This window comes from Ovis canadensis, chromosome 15 (assembly GCF_042477335.2).
Source record: "Ovis canadensis isolate MfBH-ARS-UI-01 breed Bighorn chromosome 15, ARS-UI_OviCan_v2, whole genome shotgun sequence".
Lineage (NCBI taxonomy): Eukaryota > Metazoa > Chordata > Mammalia > Artiodactyla > Bovidae > Ovis > Ovis canadensis.
The window spans coordinates 32,566,548-32,592,898 of record NC_091259.1 but is presented as its reverse complement, the minus strand read 5'-3'; the positions used below and the strand labels follow the sequence as shown (position 1 = coordinate 32,592,898).

The 26,351-nt window shown below is 49.0% G+C and overlaps 1 protein-coding gene and 1 long non-coding RNA gene across 4 annotated transcripts in view; one reads left to right on the top strand and one right to left on the bottom strand.

Annotated features, from left to right (window-relative positions):
• Positions 1-26,351, bottom strand: part of ZBTB16 (zinc finger and BTB domain containing 16) — a 199,518-nt gene that overhangs the window by 31,847 nt on the left and 141,320 nt on the right. The gene's annotated exons all lie outside the window — the stretch shown is intronic.
• Positions 19,441-21,596, top strand: LOC138421167 (uncharacterized). The gene is made up of 2 exons (XR_011249426.1): positions 19,441-19,530; positions 21,439-21,596. It is a non-coding gene; the product is annotated as an uncharacterized lncRNA (long non-coding RNA).

Below are 26,351 nucleotides of genomic sequence, written 5' to 3'. Positions count from 1 at the left end.
AGACTGTTCTATACATCTGTGTCTCTTCTGCTGTCTCCTGCAACGTTCTCTAACTCAGCTGCAGAGGGCTAAGGTGTCTCTTCCTCTTTCCACTGTGAATTTTTTTATGATGTGCTTAACTTCAGACAAGGCAACTTCCATCTCTGACAGAATCTGGCTTGATTCCCTCAAACTAGTTCATTCTCCAAACGGCAAAGATCCCGAAGAGTCGGTTTACTCAGGGCTGGAGGGGCGGTCGTGTACTGTTTGCACAGAAGACTGCCTCTGAACGAACGCGAGACCAGAATGCTCATATTAATTAACATCTTCATAGAAAGGAACCTCTCCAGGGAGTATCTGTTTGATTATTCTTATTTACTCAGTGATTTTGCTGCGTGGTTCTTCCCTCCCCTAAATCCGAAGGAGCCCAAACAGATTCTGTGAAAGGAAAGGAATCTGTGTAGCCTGTGGATGGAGACTCTAGGGCCAGAGATCGGAGCAGGTTGACTTTTCTGCTGCCTGTGGGCCTCCAGGCTGGAAAAGCTGCCACCAAGCATCAGGACACTTACGTATAGTCTACGTCCGTGTATGCCTGCAAATTGTCAACACGGTAAACCTAAAGAACATTTATGACAGGGAGCCCTGCATCACCCCAAACCTTCTAACTGACAGCTCTGGTGGGTGTCCTGCCCATCTCATTCAGTGCTCATGACTGTCCCCAGACGGGAACCATGTGAGGAATGCCAGGATCAGTGTTGGACCACCAAACTCAGGTACCAATTTCTAGGTGGCGCAGAGGGTGAACAGTCTGCCTGCAATGTGGGAGACCCGGGTTCGATTCCTAGGTCAGGAAGATTCCCTGAAGAAGAAAATGGCTATCCACTCCAGTATTCCTGCCTGGAAAATTCCACAGTCAGACAAGCCTGGCGGTCTACAATCCACAGGGGTCACAAAGAGTTGGACACAACTGAGCGACGTTAACACTTTCACTTTCAATTACTAGTTTAATAAATGAATTGGTGGCTACCATGAAGCAACAGAGGAAAATAAGAATGCTGCTAACGGGCCTTCCCTGGTGGTCCAGTGGCTAAGACTCCCTGCTCCCAATGCAGGGAGCTCAGGTTCGATTCCTGATCAGGGGACTAGATCCCACATACCATAACTAAGACCTCTTCTTACGCCACAGTAAAGATCCCACGAGATGCAAAGAAGACTTGGTGCAGCCAAAAAGAGAAGACAGAGAACACTGTCAGAAATTTCTCTGTGTTTCTATTTATTAGGCACCCTGTAGGAAGCAGCTGCTGTGCAATGCAGGTCTTAGGGACAGGCTGATGAATCAGACACATACAGTCCCTGCCCTTGGAGAGCTTCCTGTCTATGGAAGGAGACAAACCAGCGTGACTACTTCTAAAACTCTCGAGGGTTGGACTCTAAAGTCGGGCTCTAGGTGAAGTCTCCTGATGTCTCCCCCTCACAATATAGCCTCATACACTCTTCTTTGCTGCTGCTGCTGCTGCTGCTGCTGCTAGGTCGCTTCTAAGCTAAGCTAAGTCACTTCAGTCGTGTCCAACTCTGTGCAACCCCATAGATGGTAGCCCACCAGGCTCCCCCATTCCTGGGGTTCTCCAGGCAAGAACACTGGAGTGGGTTGCCATTTCCTTCTCCAGTGCATGAAAGGGAAAAGACAAGGGGAAGTCACTCAGTTGTGTCTGACTCTTCCCGACCCCATGGACTGCAGCCTACCAGGCTCCTCTGCCCATGGGATTTCCCAGGCAAGAGTACTGGTCGCTTCAGTCATGTCCAACTCTGTGCAATCCCACAGACGGCAGCCCACTAGGCTCCCCGTCCCTGGGACTCTCCAGGCAAGAGCACTGGAGTGAGTTGCCATTTCCTTCTCCAATGCATGAAAGTGAAAAGTCAAAGTGAAGTCACTCAGTTGTGTCCAACTCTTAGCGACCCTATGGACTGCAGCCCACCAGGCTCCTCTGTCCATGGAGGTTTCCAGGCAAGAGTACTGGAATGGGGTGCTACTGCCTTCTCCAACACTCTTCTTTAAGAGGCTATAAAAGGACACATTTTCTCTCTCACACACATACACTGCCCCCCCCCCCATTCCAACACCCACAGTGCAAATATGAAATGTCTGCTCTTCCGGGCCAGGCTGGGTTATGCGGCTGGAGAATAGCAGGCAAGCAGTTGCTCCAACGTCCTTGTACTGGAAGTCTGTTTCTGCCTGAGCTGATTTATTCCGAGGACCATCTGGGCACAGAGAACAATGTGCTCTCCTATCTGAATGACCGGCCTATTAGTCATACCCTCTTAACTCGACCCCTCCGTCCCCTAATCTTCACACTTCCCTTCATTCCCTTTGACGGAGGCCAAGGACTGGCTCTCTTTTCTCACCTCTGCCTAGGCTGAAGAAGTTCGTCCAGGACAAAGAACTCTGCCCTCGTGCCTGTGGGTCCAGCAGTCAAACTGGGACAGGCTGGGTGAAAACCAACCCCCTCCACTCTCCTGTTTGCATATGGGGATAAAGCCCCCCAACAATGCTCACCCCAGGCTTCCCAGGCACCAGACCCAGACGGACTTGAGAATCAGCTCTCAATTCCATTAGCGACTCACGTTCTAAGAGCTCTCCCTGAACTGGCCTCACTTCTCTCTGATAATCCACACGCTGCCCAGATGGTGGACGTGTGACTTGTCCAACAGCGTTGCGTCCTTACCCATATCTGCCTTAAGTTGTCCTCTAGCGGTTTAACATGGAAAGTGTCATATCTATTTTTTTCTTTTTAAAGTTTCGTTGAAATGTAATTGATGTACAATGTTGTGCTAATTTCTGCTGTACAGCAAAGTGAGTGCTCATTTAGTTATGTCCAACTATTTGTGACCCCATGGACTGTAGCCCACGAGGCTACTCTGTCCGTGGGATCTTCCAGGCAAGAATACTGGAGTGGGTTCCCATTCCCTTCTCGAGGGGATCTTCCAGACCCAGGGATAGACCCAGAGATCAAACCCATGTCTCCTACATCTCCTGTACTGGCAAGCAGGTTCTTCACCACTGAGCCACCAGGAAAGCACACAGCAATGACTTAGTTATAAATACATATATATGTGTGCGTATAGATATTATTTTTAATACTCTTTTCCATTATTGTTTTAAGCTACAGTTCTTCCAGAGCAGCGGGGAAAAAAACCCAATCTTCTACTTTGATCTCCTCATGGCCTAGCAATAGCTAAGTCAGGCATCACAACTCGATTTTGCAATAAGAATGAGGGACCCCAGCACAGAAAACCTGAATCTTCAAGCCAGATTAAAGAGTTTCAAATGCAGCCTCATCTCCCACCCTGGCCCTGTACCCAAGGGAGGGCCTGGGTTTCTCTGGGATGGGAAAGAGCCAGAACTTGTTCAGATCCCTAATCAAAGATCATATACCTGCTAAGGAAACTCCCTTTAAGCATTTCACTTGGATGCTACAAGATGCTGCTTAGGTCTGTGACCTGTGGGTTTTGGCGTGGTGGTTTTGCTATATTTTGGCTTAAGCGCTTAACTGGAAACAGTCATTACAAAGAGAATTCTGATCCACGGGGAAAAGCAAACCTTCATGCCTCTTCCCCCGCCCAGGTTTCCACCGCATTCATCCCCTGTTCTTGTCTCTGCCATTCAGATGAAGGGGTCTCAGTCAATCTTCCCCTTGCTCCGACTCCACTCCGCGCACGCGCGCGCGCACACACACACAGACACACACAGACACACACACACACACACACACACACACACACACGGCTTTCACTTGATGTCTCGCCTTGTGCCAAGGCAGAATTGATGGTGATGAGCGAAGGAGACAGGAAAAAACTCCAGCGGACGATTAGCTGGGTTAGGTTTATGGCAACAGGCAGCAAACTCATTCATTTCATGTTTTGCAGAATATAAAAGCGCTGAAACATTTTCATTTTAAATTCTTATCATTGGATTTACTGCTTTTCTCCCACAATGATTTGTGTTGCTTTTTAATTTTTACAGTCTCTACAGAAGCCAGATGCTACTGCCTAAGGACAAAATAATAAAAACCTACTGCAGTCATGAGTTACAGAACAAAAAAGAAACAAGCAGTTGACAGAAGTTAATATCTCAATTTAACAGCGCTGCTCTGCTAATGATCCTTTGATATGTGTTTATTTAGAAAGGTCTGATCTTGACCTTGAAGGCAAACTCAACCGCAAAGTCTTTATGAGAAGAGAAAAAGACTTTTATTTATAGATTGGCTTTATGTCAATCACTCTAGCAGCCGGTCCCAAAATGCCAAGCCATCAGAGAAGGACATCAGGAAGAGTGGGACCCACATGCCCAGAGAAGCGTTCATTTGGGGATCAGGGTGAGAGTGGGAAGGTGGGGGATGGGGTGTAAGAGAAGGTCACACCCAAATGGGGCCATGATCCCAGCTTCCTCTGGAAGGAAGCGGGGGTGCTTATATTCCCTCAAGAATATGCGACATGACCTAGCACCATAAACCTCAAAAGAGAGACACACATGCAAAAAGATGGGGCCGCGGGAAGCGGCCAGCTTCAGGGCTCACTGGACGAGACTCCCAGGAAGGGCCGTGCCGCAGGGCAGGGTCGGGTATTCGATCCATCTAGAATGGCCCAGAGGACTGACTGTTCCATCCCAGAAGAGGAGGGGGGATCTGACATCCCTTAAGGCGCCAGCAGTTCTGAAACAATTCCTTCAGCCTGTCTTCTCTCCCGCCCCAGACCAGGGCACTGGTCAAAGGAGCTCCCTGGGGTTTAAGAGCACCAGCCGCTGGGGCTCTGGAGCTCCTCTGGCTCATCTGTGGGTGTCTCTACACCCGCCACGCCTGGGGGCGGCCCTCCAGAGACAGCCCTCTGCACCCCAGGCCCATGCTTCTTTCTGCCAAGTCTAAGGCTGACGAGGGCTGAGGCCTTGCTCAGCTTTTGGCCCTGCAGTGTTCAGCTCACGGTGCTCCCTGCGCCCCACGATCTGTCCCAGTGAACTCTCCCCTCCCGGTCTCACTGGCCCTCAGAAGCTAACAACCACGCCTCTCGCCCAGACCTCTGAGCGCGAAACCCACAAATGCGAGTGCCCCAGCATGCTCCACAGGCACCCTAGATTTAGCGTGTCCAAGCCTGAAACCCACATCTTCCGCTCCCAATCCCGCCCCCATTCCTGGGTCTCTGTCTCAACTGTCAGCACTGTCTCCCATGCTGTCACTCAGGCTAAACGCCTGGATGTCATCCCCGAGGCCCCCCCCCCCACCCTATCCCAATCTGGCTAATGTTTTAGGACCTGAGACCTTGCCATGTGTGTCCCTTCCTTCTCCTACCAGAAAGTCACAGCCTGGACCCAGCTTCCAGTGTCCCCACCAGTGTCCCCACCAGGATTCCTGCAAGAGGCTCCCGAACACAGCACATCTTCCCGAGCGCATCTCACACAACCACCAACGTGGCCTCTCGGAAACTGATCTGATGTTGCAGCGTCCTTTTAAAGGCTTCCCAGGACTCTCCATCACCTAGAGAGAATTTCTAGGCTCCTTAAGACAGTCTAGGGACCTCCCTGGTGGTCCAGGGGTTAAGAATCTGCCTACCAATGCAGGGGACACAGGGTTGATCCCTGGTCTGGGAAGATCCCACATGCTGCAGAGCAACTGAGCTCAGCTGCCACAGCTACTTGAAGCCCAGGACCCTGGAGCCTATGCTCTGAAATGAGAGAAGCCATCGCAATGAGAAGCGCATTCTCTGCAACAAAAAGCAGCCCCGACTTGCTGCAACTGGAGAAAGCCTGAGCACAGCAACGAAGACCCAGCACAACCACAAATAAATACGTTATTTAAAAAAAAAAAGATGGCCTAGCAAGACCTCTGTGGTCTGGGCCTGCTTTTCCCTCCAACCTTACCCGACACGTCTGTCTCAGACGTGATGCTTAAGCTACCCCACCGCCGTTTCTAAGCACACACAGGTCTGTTCCTTCTGTCCAGCTCTCCCTTTATCTTGTCTAATTTCTCCATCTTCTTTCAATCCTGTGATGTCTTCTCCAGGATGTCTTATCTGTCCCCTGAGTATCCACTGTGGACACTTCCTCTGAGTGCCCACAGTACCAAGTACAAATGTCTCCATTAACCAGCACTGTCTGTTATAACCACCTGCTTACTGTCTGTCTTCTCGACTCTGAGTCCCTGGAATCAAGACATCAGGACTTATTGACCCTTGTATCCCTAGCATTTAGCACACAGTAGACACTCCATGAGAGCTTCCCAAGCGGCACTAATGGTAAAGAACCTGCCTGCCAATGCAGGAGACGTAAGAGACGTGGGTTCGATCCCTGGGTTGGGAAGATCCCCTGGAAGAGGGCATGGCAACCCACTCCAGTATTCTTGCCTGGAGATTCCCATGGACAGAAGAGCCTGGCAGGCTATGATCCAGAGAGTGCAAAGAGTCGGACACGACTGACGTGGCTTAGCAAACAAACATGCAGGCACTCAATGAATGTGAATGAATGAATGAACATCGGGCTATTTCGCTTCTGAAAATACTAGCGGGAAGCAGGGGGTCCTTTAGGAACATGCCAGCACAGTGAGAATCTGGATTTGGTTCAAGGAAGGGGCAGTGAGGCCTCACACATCCTTTGTCTCCAGCCGTTCATCAGAGGATGGAATGTGTGTGCTCTCGGTTGCCTTCAGCATAAATGTTTTTAGGCTGCTAGCACCCAGTTTTGTCAGGTTCTCTGGGGCCCAAACAAGTTTTTCCAGACCAGCTAGGTGGGCACTCCCCTGCCAAAGTTCATCAGCCTCCAAACGTGGTGCTGGAGCAGTCATTCTCCCGTGTCCTTTTCACCCAGACTCCTTCTGATCGAAGATAACAGCAGAGTCAGAGCCCCGGGGCACCCCAAGAGCATGTCATCAGCCTGGTGAGGGTGTGACAAGGAGAGACGGTGGGGACAAGGGGAAGGAAGGCCCACCAGACAGCCTGGGCACAAGGCCAGCTAAGGCAAGACTCACACCATGGCCACAGAGGTCCCAGCCCAGCCCTACTCTGCCAGGAAGTCATCAGCACCCAGATCAGGGACTTTCTTGTATTTGTCCCCACCCACCCCACACACCAAAGCTGCAGTGTGTACTTTACTGGTGCAGTGTGTACAAGGGAGAGGGGGGTGGGGAGACAGGGCGGGGTGTCCTCTTCCCCACTGAGCAGCCCCAAGGAAAGGTTCACTCAGGGCCGCAGGGCCTGTTCTTACCTTGTTTTTACCCCAGATAAAGTGGGAAAGGTGATAACCTATGGAAATCACAGCTTTATCCTGGCCTGCCTTCATGACGCTCCCACACCCCCACCTTGGCTGCCAGGTTCAAGGGTTTCCCTCCTCTAAGCCCTTCCTGTCCTGGGTGAGCACCGTGGGCAGGGTCCCGGCCACCAAGTCCAGCCCCCTGCCTCTGACTTTCCAGCTGGGGAGTTCAGCCAACCTTTCTTCAATGGTCTTCATGAATGATGCTTGAATTATATGACTAAGCTCTATTACTTTTAAGGTGTGTGATCACCAAACCATTTAAATGCAACTTCTAAAAGATTTTTAAAAATCAATGAAAACTATATAAAAAGCTAAGAGCACATGTATGTGTGCATGCTCTAGTGATGGACATGCCTCAGCCTCTCTTAAGACCAGCTCTTCAATTCAGGAAGTTCTCTCCAGCATCTCATCTAGATTTCTTTTCCTTATTTTCTTTCCAAAAGCTCACTGTCTTCGTTGTAGGGTACAGATGAAAGAAACTCCTTTACAGAAAGAAACTCCTGTACCTCTTTCTCTGTGCTTCTCTTCTCTTCCCTAGCACAGCCGGCCACATCGAGGTGGGACTCCAGCAGAGAGGGACTGGGATGAGCCGCCGTATGTCCCCTTCCCCTTCTGGGTCGAAGCCAGTCATTGAGAGGCGAGAGCTCTTGGTCGTCCCGGGCTGGCAAGCCAGGTGGCCCTTCTCCACAATCCCCCTTGAATGAGGAGCCTGACGGTGGAGGAGGGAACAGCTAGCTGCATGCCTCGGCCACTCAAGAGGAACAAGATGACAACTTTAAAACACGTTCTTTTACTGCAGGCAGCCAGCTTACACCCAGACTGAGTTATGAGTCCTTTGTGTTGAACAACTACTAGTTATCAGGTAAGTCATAAAGGATCATTCATAAAATTAGATTCACCACTTGTTTTTATAGCACTCATTAAGGAACATAAAAAACGATTCTTTTCAGCATTTGGGGGGGCGCTGAATTATAAATTCAATTAACTGGACACAGTTAACTTCATAGATCCAGATATCCTTATATCAAAGAGGCAACTCCCAACCACAAGCAGAAGAGAAGAGGACACGCTCTCTTCCTTGGTTTCCCAGGTCCCTGGTGCCAAGTAAGCAGTCTCTCTGCAGTCTACCTCTGACACTTGTATCCTTTTCACCCTTCACTTGTGCCTTTTTCTTGGCCTTGGGGAAAGGAAATGGATTTTGAAATCATGGGGAGAATTCTTGGTCAAGGTACAGAGCTTCTTTTCAGCCTCAGGTTAGGGATAATAACAACCATAGGGCTGATGTATAAAGATTAAAGTATAGCATAAACAGGCACTTTCCAAGTGGCATTACTGGTAAAGAACTCACCTGCCAGTGCAGGAGATAAAAGAGATGCAGGTTCAGTCCCTGGGTCAGGAAGATGCCCTGGAGGAGGGCACAGCAACCCACTCCAGTATTCTTGTCTGGAGAAGCCCCATGGACAGAGGAGCCTGGTGGGCTACAGTCCACAGGACTGCAAAGAGTCAGACACGTCTGAAGCAACTCAGCACACACACGCACACACAGAGCAGAAATAACATACCTGGCAGAGGACCCGGCACCCTGTCAGCACGCCATGAAAGGGAGACGGCTAAAAATGCCATTTTCCTAAAACAAATCCACTTCACTCCACTTCCCCCACTCACTCCTTCCTAGTAATTTAATCAGCATTTGTAGAAGAGCTAACATGCCCCAGCCCTGGGTGAGGTCTAGTGATGGAAAGGTGAGGATCAGTGCCCTTACTGTGGGAGCTTACGGATGGGGCTGGGTGATGCCCTCGTTAACATATTGCTCCTCTAAATTCCTCTCCATGCACACCCAGGCTGGCATCTGATTACACAGTGACCTTTTGCTGGTCTCGGGTTGATTTATATACGTCTATATATAGTGTCTCCCAGCAAATTTATGTTAGGATAGTGAGAAAAAACAATACGAGCACTGACGTCTGAAACTCGTGAGTTGCAGCCCAGCTCTGAAACCTAAAGAGACAGAGGGGTGATGCAGCTCAAGGGGCAACTCTGTAGTCCCAAATCCAGCTTGGCCACTTCTGCTGTGTGGTCTCGGGAAAGTTACCTAACTCCTCTGTGCCTGTTTTAGGCTCTGTAAAACCAGGATGATACCAGTACCTACTTCACAGGGGTTTCGTACAGATTCAGGAAGATCATGCGTTTTAAAAGTTTAGCACTACCCAGCATGAAGCAAATGTTCAGTCAGTTTTCACTATAATGGTTATCAGATTCATCTCCAGGGAAAGTGGTTCATGCCTCCCTCATCTGGAGACAAGCATGGTCACTTTGAAAAGCTGATAGAAGGACTAAATAAAATTATTACAAGTAAGACTTAGAACAGTGTCTGACACTCAGCAAAGTCTATAAGAACGCGGTAAATGCTGTTCTCTCACCAGCAAGAACCAGGTCTCACACAATTTCAGTCTTTTCCTCACAGTGATGCCCCGTCAGCCCAAATTAGCATTCACTAATTTAACTGGAATAGGAATGTAGGGGAATAGAAAGAACTGGGATTCCTAAAGCAATTCCCGAGAAGACAATTCCTTGTACTGTATCTTCTTAAGTGGCAGCAAGAAGGACAAAATCAGGGATACGGCCAACAGGGATATCATGCGACTCCCACAGACACGTAACTCAGGCAAAGAATTTCTCTGCCCGGGTTTCCACCGGTGCTCAACGAGTTGAGAGGCATGAGCAGGGCGTCCCTTTGCTATCCTGGGGCATCACCAGCTAAGTCAGCTGGGTAAGATTTGGGGGGTTAAACGTCCCCCTGGGGTGCTGAGCCCACAGCAGAGAAGAGCTATACACAGTGAGGTGCCCTGCGAAGTCCCGGCTCTGGGTGGCCCCTCTCACACCCGTGGACAGTCAGCCTCCACTCAGGCCACTCCTGAGCTCCAGGCCAGGGGAAGCTTACTGTTCAGAAGAACATCCAGACCATCAGAGTGACAAAGACTGGGAGAGGGATGCTGCTATTTTCTACCACGCAGAGGACACGGAGGCCCCTCCCCCACAGCCCCTGGTAGATGTTTAGGAAGGGGGCATAGAGTGAGTCCTCTGGGTCACGTGAGCACACACTGTCTATTCAGAGATGGAGGCGGGTCCTTCCAGCCCAAGGAACCTAGGAGAGGCCCCCAAGTCTCAAACATCTAGGGTTTAAAAGCACAAAATAGTGGGTTGGCCGAAAGTTCGTTTGGTTTGTGGCCAAGCAGATACCATCACTTTATCTCCACTTGGCATCCAAAACTTTAAGAAACAACTTCATGTGCTCAGAGGAGCCAGCGGAAGGGGGGTCAGGAGAACAAAACCCAGTGCCTGCCTCTACAACCAACCAGCTGCGTGACTCCGAGTGAGTCCTTCCACCTGCCAAAGCTCTGTCTCTTCATCTAAAACAGGGGGACGCTGGGGCGGAGAGACCCTCGCTAGGTTTTTAAGGTTATGCTACAGTTGAAGGACCACCTCTGTCCTTCTTGCTTTCCCAAGCTGGGGCCACACTTAGGGACAGAGGGCAGGGACCTCCAGGGATCCTCAAACATGTCTGGGGAGGGCAAGAGACACAACAGAACCCCTTCCTTTCTTTCTTTTTTTTAATCCAAAGTCACTCCCAGCTTCTTGGGACACAAAAGTTATCTCTTAAGGTAAGTTAAACCTTCTCAAGATGAATTTTCCTGCTACTTTTAATTAAAAGTTCTTTAGAATTAAAAGGACACTATTCAGAAAAGGTTGAAAAAAATTTTCATTGACACTCCCTCCCCACCCCCTCCCCCTTTTCCCAAGGCAAAGAAAAAGCTGTTTTGTGCACTGCTCACCCAGTCCGCACTGTACAAAAGGAGGTGGATTGGCGGCAAGACACATGAGATGACCCTTTGACCCCGAACCGCTGACAAGTCCTCAATGGCATAAATACCAGATAATCAATCACATGCCAGGAGGGCGAGTCCCCCTGCCCTCGCCCCAGCGTTGGGGTTTATGAGAGATACACTGTAAATAGACGCTGGCTTCTTAAGAGAGGCCCCCTCTGCATTCCAGGGGCCGGCCATAATCCTGAACCAGGCCCAGCCAGACCCTTGACCATCTCGTTTTACAGCTTTCATCACGAGCTTATAAAGCGCTCTTCCCTCCCAATCCCCCTCTGCACGCTGGACTTTCTGGTATGAAATGAAGACAGTCCTCACCCAGCCACCCCCACCCCCTATCCAAGAGAGGACTCCAAAAGTCACTGCAAAGAAAGCTGGGCTAGGGGAGCCAGAGATGGGGAAAGTCACCCAGAAAACCTGTGGGGTGCCGATGTGGTGGGGACTGGGAGGGGTGGGGGGAGGTGACCAAAGAGATGCAGGACCTGGGCAAGTAATAAAGAATCAATAATGGTACTGATGTCAACAGGAGTAACAACAGCTAATGTCTGCTAAGCAGTGAGGACACTGATGTAAGCGTCAGGCCCCATTCTGGGCTCTTCCCATGCTATCCCATTACATACAATATCCTACTATGCTTGTCATGAATGTGCCCACCTTACAGATGAGGAAGCGAGGCTCAGAGTTCACACAAATTGCCCATTTAGTGACTAAATGACAGGGGAGGGATTTACACCCAGAGAATTGACTCAGGTCCAAATACCCGCCCTGCACCATCCTCCAAGTCCACGGATTTCTGCCTGGAGGGGGAAAATGTCGGAAATCAATCCTTTGGATCAACCAGTACTTTGAGATCCCATAGCAATCGGGTGGAAGGAGGCATTAAAAAGTTCTGAGGAACGTGGGTCTAAAAATCGATGTACCATCTGACTAGTGTCCAGTTTCCAAGCTAGCCGAGAACTAGGCCGGTTCCAAGAGAGAAAGAGTGTTAAAAGGAAGCCCATAAATTCTGACGCCCACTGGAACACCAGACTTTCAGCTCTGCCCTCTAGCTCACCTTGGACCCCAGGAGCTCGGACAGGCAGCACCAGGCCCGGACGTCTCTAAGGCAACAATGGTCTTCTGAACCTTTGCTCTTGCTCAGAAGTTTACCAAGGTCCTAAACCAGTCCAGGCAAACAGGGACATGGGGGGCAGGGAGAGGAAGACAGAGCCTCTTGGCAACTAATTTTGATAATGCTTTTGTGTCGAGGTCAAAGGTTAAATATGGCCACACTAATCCGCTTCTTCCAGAATTAAAGCACAAGGGAGATTTTTCTGTAGCTTAGCAAGACAGTTTTTCTCATGGCTGGAGAAATGGTCCTGAGCAAGCCCACTGAATGGGGAGCCTGGCTACTGGAGACATTCTTGCATTTATTTGGACAGACCATCCCAGGCCCTGGTCACTCGGTCAGAGTTATTTATTATTAAGACCAAGGTGAAAGGAATGCAAAGTGGCACTTAAAAAATGTAAGAGTCCCTCTGTCCAGCTCCACCTGCTTCTAAATAATGTTTTCTGAGATGCCGGAGAAAGAAGGGGGAGAAAATGCTGGGGAACCTCGCCCCCACACACAGAAACTATAAGAATCATATATGCGAACTGCCAGCAAACTGTGGTTCTTAAAGAAACTCTAATAACCCACCATATATTGGCTTCACAGGGTGCCGGGCGCTCCACACCTATTATTCTCTGAGCCTCACAGCAGGCCTGTTAGGTAAGCGAGCTTTTTGGAGCCCTTTCTACCAATGCAGAAACTGAGCTTCTAAAAGGGCAAGGTCCAGAGTCTTGGTTCTGATAAGCAGCAGCAGCAAGGCCAGAAACAGTCTTTGTTGCTGTAACTGCAGGAGACAGACAGACAGACATCCTTCACGCAGAAACACGGGGCTCCCCCGCAAGCAGGAGACCCACAACAAGAAGGCCGGAGGGAATGTGGGCCGGAAATGTCTCCTGGATTCATTTTCTTGAAGCTCTCCCCACCCGGGGAGGGGCATGCCACTGAACTGGCAGGTGAGAGAGGAAAGGACACGGACCCAACTCGTGGCAGGGGGGGGGTGGCTGCTGAGGAGGCGTCCCCTCCGTTCCTCCCACTCTGGCTGGGAGCAAACTTCTCCTTTGCCACCCCCTTCCCAGCTGGGGGAGCCGTCACCACCCCAAGGCAGACAGGGGAGCTCCCGAGGGAGGCAGTGGTCCTGCGAGAAATGATTGTCCAAGTGTCAACAACCTGCTGCTTCTCAGAGCCTTGGGGTCAGAGGCCAGGACGGAGCACAATGGCTTTCTCGGGCTGAAGGGTCCAGGGAGTGGGGCCTCTGGGGGGTCCCGGAATGCAGAGGCTCTGAATCCAGGCACCGGGGTCTCCTGTCTTGCCCTTTTATATCCTTCCTCTCTGCACAAATGCCAGACACCGCCAGCCTCAGAAACAGGAGACTAAGAAAGGAAAGGGATTAGCGACAGCCTCCATCTGCAAGCCTAAACACGCAGGTTTTACTATGCAAGATACAGGGAGCAACTCAGTCACCATCCCCATGAGATAAATTTACCCTAAAGCAGCATGAGAAGAAGACTCAGCCTGAGGGTCTCCTCCTGCCTCCGAGCCCTTCCTGGCCCCATCACGGCTGGGCGCCCACCCATCTTGCTCCCGAGCACGCCGGACACAGCCGTCCTCTCATCTGCAGGCTCCTGAATGGGGGTGGGGGGCAGGTGAGGCAGGCTACCCTCAGATGCTGGCAGGTGGGCACCTGCCACATGCCCATGGTTGGTGCTCCAGTCACACAGGGCGGAAGAGCAAGGGATGACCGAGCTCAGGTTCCTTCTGGAACTTTCTCCACACTAGAAATTATGGATCTGGAATGGATGGCATGTGGGATCTGACCTATTCAGATCATATTCAGTCAAAAACCCTAGGACGCCTCTCTAACGTCTGTCCATCATGTTACACTGAATAGTTAATTTCCAGTTAATTTCCTGCTTCCCCCACTACTTTTTGTGTAATTCAAAATATATGATAACAGAATTTGACTTTTTTTTTTTCATGCAGCATTCATGTATGTGCAGGGGACAGGATGGTAGGTGCAGCAGAGCAAGCCAGGGAAGCGAAGGGCCAGGAAGAGCTGGGAGGGGTGCGGTGCAGAGGGTATAAACTGGGTATCTGAAGGGCAGAAACCAAGGCCCCCCAGGGGCTCCCGAGCTGGGACAATTAGAACAATAGCTTACATGTGAATTTGCTTTTCACCTCACAGGGACGTTACTGCTGAGATTATTCTAGCTGTCACATCCATCTTTGGCATGATTGGGGCAAGCATGAAGCTCTAGTTTTTCAGGTAAGGAATCTGAGACTTACAAAGGTTGAGTGACTTGTCCAAGGCTATATACAGCTGGCACGTGAAGAGCAAAATTCTAAATTCGGACAGGTTCCCTTTTCCTGCTTTTCACCAGGAAGCTCCCTTTATTGCTTTTGGTTAACCACACAACAAATACTGATTGGGTGGCTACTCTTCTAAAAACAGTCAAAGGGTCCAGGGACCAAAGATGGTTCAGACAGTGCCCCTCCCCAACACATGGAGTAATAAGACGGCCAAGTGGGGCAAGTGGAGTTATGCCTGTGGTGCAGGAGATGAAAAGGAGGCCATGCCTTCCACTGCTTATTTGGGGAAAAGGGGGTGACAGAGGACGGTCCAGTCTTAACCTCCTTGGGCTGCTCTAGCAAAATGCTGTGACTGGGCAGCTTAGCCATCATTTACTTCTCATAGTTCTGGGAGCTGGAAGTCCTAGATCAGGGTGCTGACGTGGCTGGATTCCCGGTGAGGGCCCTTCTTGACTTGCAGATGGCTGCCTTGGAGCTGTATCCTTACATGGAGGCAAGAGCTCTAGTCTCTCCTGCTTCTTCTGTTGTTGGTAAGTCGCTAAGTCATGTTCGACTCTTGGCAACCCCATGGACTGCAGCACACCAGGCTCCTATGTCTGTCACTATCTTCCAGAGTTTGCTCAAATTTATGTCCATTGAGTTGGCGATGCTATCTAACCATCTCACCCTCTGCTGCTCCCTTCTCCCTCTGCCTTCCATCTTTCCTAATTTCAGGGTCTTTTCCAACAAATCAGCTCTTTGCATCAGGTGGCCAAAGTATTACAGCTTCAGTTACAACATCAGTTCTTACAACAAACATTGAGGGCTGATTTCCTTTTAGGATTGACTGCTTTAATCTCTTTGCAGTCCAAGGGACTCTCAAGCATCTTCTTTAGCACCACAATCTGAAAGCATCAATTCTTTGGCGCTCAGCCTCCTTTACGGTCCAGCTCTCACATCCATACATGACTACTGGAAAAACCAAAGCTTTGACTAGACAGACCTTTGCTGGCAAAGTGATGTCTGCTTCTGCTTCTTATAAGGACACTAATCCCATTATGGGGGTTCATCATCCTTAAGATCTCATTTAAACCTGCCAAGGCTCTACCTCCAAATACCTTCACCTTGGAGGTAAGGGCTTCAAGACATGAATCGGGGCAGGGAACAGGGGTGGAGGGCAAACACAAACATTTATATAACATAAACAATGGAGGTGAAAAGAAATAGTCTACAAAAACAAGACATAGGAAAATGAAGGAGTCAGGGGAAGCTACAAGAAGAAAAGCAGCAAAGAGAGATAGGAAATTATAAGTGCTTCAGGATGAACACTGTAGGTGGTAGCATGAGATGGCCTGAAATTCTGATTGGAGGCATTTTCTGGGCCACGCAGTACAGCCTGATCTTATCTCATCCGGAAGTTCTCAACCCTGGTTTTACATGTGAGCCTCCGGGGGAGCTTTAGAAAACATCCATCCTGAGCCCCTCACTGGCCCCCTCGCTGGAGATTCTGATTCAGCAGGTTTGTAGTGGGAATCCTTGCTTGCTATTTCTTAAAAAAAAAAAGCTCCCCCAAGTGAGTTTAATGTATAGCTGATAAACGACAATGAGGACCTTCCAAAGGAGGAACACGGGAGAGACAACACTGGGTGTGGGCTGCCAATTCCTCCTGCAGATTCAGGGACCAAACCCACGTCTCCTGCATCTCCTGCATGGGGAGACAACACCGGTAAGGATGCCAGAGCCAACCTTAGCTAAGGTAAGTGCATAAGGCTACGCCCTAAAACCAGCCTGGACCCATCAACTCCAGAACCATCCTCCACTGCCATCTCCATCTGACAGAACTGGGCAGGAATGTGAAGACAATGGGGCTCTCCACGCCACCATCCTGGGTCTTATGTGATAAAACCATCACCTGGGGTCCTATCCCAGAGTCAGCTGCCTTCAGACCAGTGACTTCAGTCTAATCATGTGCTCCTGAGCAATCAGGCAGAGACATAATGTGGGGGATACTGTGGGCAGGAACTATGGGTTTCTGGCTGCAGCAGAAAGAATTTCAGGCAGATGAAGGGACGAGAGATACTCCAATCACCACCCCTGGATCCCCACAGCATGCATCTGATTCAAGTGCCTTGTATCACTAATTACCTTTTCAGCTATGTCTGTGTTTTTTCCTCCTTAGCAATTGTTCGCTTTCTGAAGGTAGGATTCCAATCTGATTGTTCTATTTTGAAAAAAAATTGATAGAGTAATTCAAACAGTACAGCTGGTGGGCAAGTGAGATCTGAAGAAGTTCAGAGCATCGGCACCATTTTTGCCCTGAGCTTCTCAGACCCCTAGGGGCCCTGGCAGCTCTCAGTGCAGACCCTGATGCACGGATAACCAAGGAAGGCCACATGGACAGAATCTCCGACTCTGGAAATTCCCAGGAAAGGGGCTGAGGATTATTTCCAGATTGAAGAGTTGCGGGAATCCCAGGGGACGGGAGGAGTGATCCAAGACCAGGATTCCTGGGTTACATACCACAGTGCATGCGTGAAAGCTAGGTCATATCCGACTCTTTCTGACTCCACGGACTGTAACCCACCAGGCTCCTCTGTCTCTGCAATTTTCCAGGCAAGGAAGTCAGTTGCCATTCCCCTCTCCAGTGTATCTTCTTGACCCAGGGACTGAACCCACATTTACTATATCTCTCACATTGCAGGTGGATTCTTTACCACTAAGCCACCTGGGAAGCCCCCTAGACCACAGTATGTCTCTCTAACTTGCTGTGTGATCCTGGGCAAATCACTGAACCTCTCTGAGGCTCAGGATCACACTCCTTAATGCCTCCTGCTCCAATTCTGAAGTCTAGGATTCTAAATATGTTAGAATTTGAGATCTGGAATTAGCCTCTCCCAATATGAGCAGCAATATGAGTACACCCCAAAGCTGGGCTAATAAATGTAAATGGTGATTCCAGGCTCTATTTTGTAAGGTGGGGTTGTAACATTATGACTCACTGATGGATGAGGCAAGTTCTCTTTCTGAGCAGCAACCAGGCCTCCTTCCATCACCTAGAAGCTTAAGATGTTGTTTTTGTTCAGTCACTAAGTCATCTCAGATTCTTTGCGACCCCATGGACTGTAGCACGCCAGGCTTCCCTGTCCTTCAACTATCTCATGGAGTTTGCTCAAATTCATGTTCATTGAGCTTAAGATGGGGAGGCCAGAAGGCATCCCAGAACAGGGCGTCCAAACTTGGGAGCCAGATGAGAGCAGGGGCCAAGATGCTGCCTTCTGGACCACTTCCCCAGAGACAGGGGTTCCCAAGTCATTTCAAAACAGAGCAAAACTTGGTGCCCCTTCATTTGTCAAAAACCTCAAGTGTGTTTCCCAGAGGAGAGAAGTCAGAGCGACTCTAGGGCCCAAGGGGCAGCTTTCCAATACAAAGTCTCCCCCTTTTCAATTCCTGTAACTAAAATGAATATGGAAAAGATAATTACCTTTAAAACATACTTAATACTTGAACACATTATCTCTACCTGCAGAAAAAGAATGTTATCTGATGGGATCTTCCCCATAAGCTTAATCAAATTGCTATCTTAAAACTCTCTGGAGTCCTGTGAAACAGTAATAGAAAATCTGAGGCAGAGGCTGGAAGCATTTTATATTTGTTTGGTGGAGGGGAATGTGTATTCCATCTAACAATGGGCACTTAGAGACAAAGTCATTTCCAATCTGTAATGGATCTTCTCCAAACGGGGGAAGGGAACACTTCATCTGACCCAAACCTGTAATCCCCCTGTTAGGTAACTTTTTCTAATGTTCAGAGAAGGAAATGCCAAAAGAAAAGCCTTTTCCTTAATACCTGTTTGGGGTTCTTCTTTGGTAGGAAATCTACTCTAGTTGGGCCTGGGACACTTAACACATGGAGATACTTACCTTGCTACTTAACTCTGGGCTTAAACTTGGCAAATAAATCGACGCCTGTATTTTCCTTGCTCTGCCCAGCCCCCAGGCAGTGCCATCCGTTAAGCTAGTGGAGTAGGTAAATTACCTGCCCAGATCGTGCCCAGGGCGAGTGGCCATTTGCAAGGCTGGAGAAAACCAAAGGCAAACAGCTTCTAAGAAGATCGAATGTGAGGACTGGCTGTGTTCCCAGCATCTCAAGCTTGCCTGGAATGACCAAGTAAACAGCTGCCGCAGAAGTGCCTGGCCAGCCCAGTTCATCTTGTTGACAGAAGCAGCGATAGGTAAGAGGTGATAACATGTTGCATCTGTTAGTCACTCATCCTGCTTGCAGCCCCCCGGAGGGTCCTTCACGTGTGGGGAGTGGTTCCCCACCCCCCACCAAAGCATGGAGAGCAAAGGGGGCATCCCAGTGCACAAAGTAAGGCAATCAGAGGCTTACAGAAAAAAAAAAGGGGGAGTAGGGGACAATCCTAGGGAAGCATTACAATGATCATCAAGATACAAGTTTGCTGGCATGCGAGCAACAGATTACAGAACAGCATGCGCTGCCTGTTATGGCCCCAGTGTTGTTTAAAAGACAACAGAAAAAGATGGTGGAGCTACAGGAGACACATTTCTTCTGTTTACATGTGTTTTCTAATTTCCCCACACGGAGCGCACACTACTTGTGTGATTCTTTGCTTAAAACGGGCTGCCTGGGTCCACACTATTCATGTACGCCCTCTGGTCAGAGGGACTCCTCTCGGGCATGAGAAGGCCTGGCTGTTCTTCTGAAGATGTACAACACAAGGCAACTCCCAGTCTCCTCTGACTGTGCTCAGATTCACATCCTTCCCTCACTGAGGGTCCCGACCTGATCCCTTCTTTCTTTCTTCCCGGCAGTTGGCAGTCGATACGGAGGAAGGACAGGAGGAGGTCTCTGAGCCATCCTGCTCCCCACTGCCTCCAAGAACAGAATGATCCTGAAGGCACCAGAGCCTCCTGCACTGTCTGAATGGTCACCATTCTGCAAACTGCAAGCGATCTAAAACAAATCCTGAGATGCAGCAGGTAGAGGGGATTGGGCTGAGGGTGTAAAAACCAACAAGACCTGGAAGTTGCTTTTCATTTCAGTGAAGATATAATCCACCACAAACCATGAAACACACCCTTTTAAAACACACAGTTCAATGGTTTTCAATGTACTCAGAAAGTTGTACAACCATCATCAACACTAACTCCAGAACATTTTCATCACCCCTCAAAAGAAACTCCACACTCATTAGTTTTCACTCCCCATTTTCCGCTCCCCTCAGCCCCTAGCAACTACTAATCTGCTCTGTTCCTATAGATTTGCCTATTCTGAATATTTCACATAAACAGGGTCACACATTATGTAGCCTTTCATACCCAACTTCTTTCGTGTTGGTTTTAACATTCATCCATGCTGTAGCATGCAAGCGTATCTATTCCTTTTCATGGCTGGATGATGATACAGATATACCACGTCTTGTTCATATTCCTCAGCTGATTGATAGACACGTGGGTTCCAGTTTCTACACTGAGGGTATAAATGAAGTGGCTATGAACACTGATGTACAAGTTTTTGTGTGGATGGGTGTTTTTCAATTCTCCTGGACTAGAAGTGGTTTTTTAAAAGTAAATTCTTGTTATTAGGTTGTCATTTGTGTCTCTCACACATCAAAAAAAAAAAAAAAAAAGAGCACAGGGTATTTAAAAGATAGTTTGAAATATCTGAGACTTTCAACTACATACTTGGGTTCCAAGAAACTGACAGCTGTGGGTCCTTGTTGTTCCCCAATCCCACACACGTATTTTTATTGCAACTCCTCTGCTCCTCCACCCCAGGGGCCACCATGTCACCATCCTTACCCCGTGGGCTTCGCCAGTCCAGTTCATCCTCTAAGAAAAAATCTGCGCTACAGCACATGAAATATTTAAGCTGTTTTTCTAAATATATACATTATTTAGCTTACAGTCTATAAAATATTTACATTGTTCCTCCCACCCCCAAATATCTGCATTATTTACAGTACAATCAGGAAAACATTAACCCTTGTAGGGCTTTTTGTTGTTGCTTTTAACTTTTAATTTATATTGGAGTACAGCCAATTAACAATGTTGTGAGAGTTTCAGGTGGACAGCAAAGGGGCTCAGCCAAACATATGTGTATCCAGTCTCCCCCAAACTCCCCTCCCATCCAGGCTGCTACATAACATGGAGCAGAGTCCCCTGTGATATCCAGTAGGTCCTGGTTGGTTCTCTATTTTACAGGGCATCCAATCTACATGGCAGCGTGTACATGTCCATTCCAACCTTTGTTTTGTGACCTGGGCAGTTTTCCTGGATGTCACTGGGTGCACACAGCTGTGAGAGGCAACAGTGAGTTCTCTGGCCCAAGTCACTGGGGACGCAGGAGCTAACACAGTGTTCAAAGCCAGACGGACAGAACCAGTCACACCTGTCACCAGAGGGCACAGACCACTGAATTCCTAAGGACCAGAGGACATGGACCGTAGAATTCCTAGGGAGGCAGTTCTGGAGGCCAAGCTCGTACCCTACTCGTGCTGACATTTATCTTAGTTGCTCTCTGAAAAATGGGAGCTCATTCCTATTGGGCCCTGGCCTGGGTCACCCCTCCAGGTGTGACGTCAGTCCTCACTTAATTTTAAGGAAAGTCTCCCCTGCTACCTATGTCCTCTATCAGGCCGTGGTGAATACAGACAGTAGTTGTGACCCCTGAGCGCTGGCACAAGCCCCTCCCAGATCCCGAGTTCTCCATCTGGAGTCACCTGCCTTAAGAGTGGGAAACTGAGGTCTAGACAGTCACGTCCTACGTCTGCCTCAAAAACCCATTTACTTGCACTTGCAGCCTTTTTTTAGAAATTCTCCTCCATGGAAAGAATGAGGCTCAAAGGTGATATTTTTTATTATTTATAATATGACCTTAATTTTTAGAATCAAACAAGGGACTTCACTGGAGGTCTGCGGCTAAGACTCCGTGCTTCCACTGCAGGGGACATGGGTTCGATTCCTGGTTGGGGAACTAAGATCCCACATGCCGTGCAGCATGGCCGAAAAGTAAATAAATAAAGTAAAATTATATAAGTAAAACATGCCAATAAGTCATTATTATTATATAATAATAAAGAAAATAAATACTAGTTCTTATTATTATTCAGAAATAGATACTAATGCAGAAAGTAAAACCCGCTTCACTCTGTAATCCTATTCTTTAAAGATAATCACTGTTAATAGGTGGACTGTAGAGCCTTATAGAATCTTATAGGATGGCTTCTGTATTTTACATGAAATAAGATGACACTAAACCGCCTTCTCCTCTAATCACCTTTTATCGCACAAAACATCAGGGCTCTTTTTCCATGCAGGTGCCATAATTAACAGAGTCCCTTCCTTTGGACACGTAGGTTGGTCTCAGGCTTTGTAATTACATATAATGCTGTAATCAGCATCTCTAAGGGAAGCTAAAAAACTGACCTTTGTGACATAAAGGCCAAAGCTGGGCATGAACCACCAAGGGTCCCTGAGCATCTGCGGCAATGTAATAGGGGTGACCTGCCCTGGGTTTCCAGCCCAGCTCTGCTGCATGCCCCCCCGAAACATCAGGAGTGTGAAATCAATTCTCTCATCTCCTAGTTGTTCAACTCAGGAGAGATTTCCTCTTCCTCCTCCTCCCCCCTCCCCCCAGTACCTCTACTTACCCTGCTTCTGTTTTGAATCTCTAAAATAATGTGACAAGTTAATGATGGTACAATTATCTAAATGTTTAACAGACATGTTATCTAAGTGAGTCGGATTGAGATTCCATCCCGCTGACAATAAACATCAGTGGTGGAGCAGAAAGCGATAGGCAAATTATAGCAAACCCTGCAATTTCAATGCTATTAAATTTGGAGGAATAACAGCCTTGAGGCCTGTAAACTCTGAATAAAATAGGCCCTTGTGTTTGTCCAACTATTAAATCAAAATGCTACCAACATCCTAGAAAAAAACAAGGCGATTTATGGCTTTTCAAGTTTAAGTTACACATTGGTTTTTATTAACTCCTTTCTGTCATCAGGCAGCAGTGGTGTCACGGGGGGAGAAGGGAGCACAGCCAGAGAGGAAGGGGCAGGAGCTGAAAAGATGGAGGGGATACATGGGGCCAGCAGGAGTTGGGGGTGGAGAGGTGAGTGGGAGCCCCAAGGCTGACCACGGGGACTCTGGTCTGAGGACCACATGAAAGGGAAGAGGCCATTCTGAACACAGGCAATTCTGAATCCAGTTAAGTCCTCTCTGCATATGAACCTTCGAGTTGCAAACTTTCAAAGATGCGAGCGTGTGTCTGGTTCCAGCAAGGAACCAGATCCCGTGCCACCCACGCCAGCTGTGAGTGAAACTGCAGCTCGCCCTCCGTCTCCTGCTGCTGGCGGTCCACCAGCTCTACCATCTCCCACCTCCTCGCCCTCCGCCAGTCAGGAGCGCTTCTTGCCTGCTCACTCAAGACCAGCCCCCCGATGCCAGTTCTCACATTGTACTTTTCAAGGTATTGCACGGTAAGATGTTTTATTTTTTATGTTTGCTATGAATTATGTGTGTGAGAAGTATTATAAACCTATTACAGTACAGTACCATGGGGCTGACTGTGTTAGGGGTACCTAGGCTAACTTCAATCGACTTAGGAACAAGCTGGACTTACCAACCCACTCACGGAACAGAACTTGTTCGCATGGAAGGGACTTAGGACCGTAGGAGAATGACACGCACCCGGAAGTTCCATCAGACTCCCAGCTGGGGGCCCTGAACTTGAAGCCTAGCTCTTCCATGGAGCGAGCCATGCTACTTAAACTGCTCTGAGCCCACAGCTCCTCAGCGGTGATAGGGGCAGTGAACCTGCCTCTTAGTGGGCTCTACCAGATAATATATAAAAGCACCAGAGCCAGGCACTGTCCAAGTTCTGAACAACAGTCCTCAAAGATCAAAATCGTTTCAATCCCCTTAAACTTCTGGAATAGTTTTTAAAAGACAAAAGATCTTCACCTTTAATTTCTTCTTCAGACACAGTATGCATTTAATTTTTTATTGAATACACATCTCAATAAAATGAAAGAAGCGGTTGTCTACTGGTGAGACAGAAACTGCAAATGTCTAATGTGCTTAGTTATGTCTGGCTCTTTGTGACCCCATGAACTGTAGACTGCCAGGCTCCTCTGTTCATGGGGTTCTCCAGGCAAGAATACTGGAGTGGGTTGCTATTTCCTATTCCAAAGGATCTTCCCCATCTAGGGATCAAACTTGTGTCTCCTGTATCTGAAGATGGATTCCTTACCACTGGTCCACCTGGGAAGCCCCTGCAACTGGCATAGGTGCAAATGTGCTGAAGTGGAGAAAAATGTAGACCATCCATCCAAGATCGGAACTTTAGGCTGTGCTTGGAACCACGCAACCTCTCAAACAGCAATTCTTCTTACCTAATTCCCACTCCCGATATTTGAGAGAAGCAGAGAAACAAAGCAATTTGTCCCATGTCATAAAGCAAGCCTGTGACAGAGCCAGGATGAGAACTCAGAACTCAGTTTTCCTTTCCCCCCAATTCATTCTTGTTTTCCCTAATACCAAGCTGCCCCCACACGACAATGATGTTCATCGTTTCCACTATGATGGGAGACAGCTGGAGGTGGGGACCGAGTGAGTCCTGCTCACTGCTGTATCCTTATCCCAGGGCCCAGCATCAATGTCCAGCACAGAGCAGATGCTCAAGACGTCTTCTGAATGAATGAGCTTTAACCTCTTCTAACCCAAATCAATCTCAGTTCAATTTTCCTCTCCAATCCCAAGAGAGCTAAATACCACCGATCCCCTCAAAGTGTTAACACTTCATGCAAAAGTATTGGGGTGATGGATGGGCAGAGCTCAGAGGTTCTGTAGGGCAGTGAAACTCTTCTGTATGATACCATGGTGAATACACATCATTATACATTTATCAAAACCCAGAGAGTTTACAACAACAAGACTGACCCGTTAACATGAACTCTGCAGGATAATCATGTATCAACCTCGGTTCATCAGGGGTAACAAACGCACCATTCTGATGAGGGATGTTGACAGGGAGGGAGTTGTGTTGGGGTGGGGAGTAGAGGGTATACAGGATACGCTATGCTTTCCACTCTATTTTGCTATAAATCTAAAATCACTCAAAAAAAAAAAAAACCAAAATCTATTCATAAGCAGCAGCACTGGAGGTCAGTCCAGAAGGAGCCAGAGGGACCCTGGCACCGCTAGGGTGACCGGTGCAGAAGGCAGGCGTGGCTGGGCAGCAGGTGACAGCAGGCTGCTGTTCCCTACACCACAGCAACAGCTCCAACAGAGCTGAGAGCCCTGGGCTTGGAAAATAAAACTCTATATTAGGCATCAAACACGCCTCGATAGTAATAGCACAAAACGAGCTCAAGAGTAAGTCTGTGCTGGAGCACTGACTGTACAAACAGGGGCACATGACTCTCCCTCCCCAAGTGCCCATGACGTCCTGCAGCCGTCCCGAGCTCGGGCTTTCTCGGGTTCAATTCCCTGGCACACCACGTGAAACGCTATACCAATCACCCCTGATATTTATAAAAGTCAAAAGCTATTATGCTTTCAATGGGAGAGGTCACGCCAATCCAAGTGGAGCCCACGTGTCCATCTGATGACCCCCTCCTCCCTGCCGCCCTTCAGCCTGGGCCAGGGTGGGAGGCTCGTTCTGCCTTTTTTCCATGTCAAGCTGTGGGGAGAGGAAGTTCTTTCTCATCTGCTGGCCCTTCTCCCTTTCCCTCCCCCATCCTCTTTGGGACCAGGGAACAGAGAGACTGCCCTTGGGAGGAGGAGCCAGAACAGTTGCTGGTTTTCCTACTGCAGGAAGACAGGAGCCAGCCGCCCTGATAGGGCTCCTCCCTCGTGCCCAGCACCACCCCTCGTGCCAGGCCCAGGGCGGGGCGGGGGGGGGGGGGCCAGAAGGCCGGCAGCCACCCCCAGGTAAGGAATGTAGCTGCTCACCCCCTTTGATTCTCTGCCCCGGCTGCTCATCCACCACCGAAAGTCCTCCAAACAAGGACTTCATTTTCTCCTCTGGAGTTCAGGGCCAGAGACAGTCCCCGCAGCTCTTTCCAAGTATCCTTAATATATCAGGAGGGACAGAGGGGCCAGTTCAAGCAGGCAGCCGACAACACCAAGCTGGGGGCACAGCTCTCTGCACAATCAAAGGGTGTACATGTGTGTGCTCGCGCGTGTTTGTGTGATATCACTGCCTTCTCCTCCCAAAGCCACAACAAGGTGCCTCCGAGCCTCCTTCACACTGAGGAGGAGAGGGCCCCAGGGAGGGCGCCTCTAGCGCTTGCTCCGTGCTACCAGGGGTGGGCAGGTCCTGCAGCGCCGCTGCCCTTGGCCGCCGGGTGAGTCAGCTGTTCTGGGCCACACGACCCTCCTGAGGTTGACATGGAGAAGCTGAGAAGGAGCATCTTAGCATTTGCATCTACTTGAATGGCTTTCTCTGTGACGCAGGAAGGTGGAAATGAAGCAAGTTTTTCTAGGCCAGCAAAATAAAGTCCTTATTTTGTAGTCAAGAGTGGAGAGTACTTTGGCCTGGAAGTAAGAACTCGTGGGTCCTAATTCTGGTTTGGCTTATTTGTTCTCAACTGACCCCCCTCTGCAAACATAGGCCTCTGAGCCCTAGTTTTTTAGGCTGTTGAATGGGCAGAGCTGAGTCCCCGGCTCTGCACATTAGGTATGATGCCCAGGCCCACATGGGGAGGAGAAGCAACATTAAAACACAGGCTTTAGGGTGCAGGAGCCTGAAGCACACGTTCTAGCCATCCTGGACAGGTCATCTTCAACTT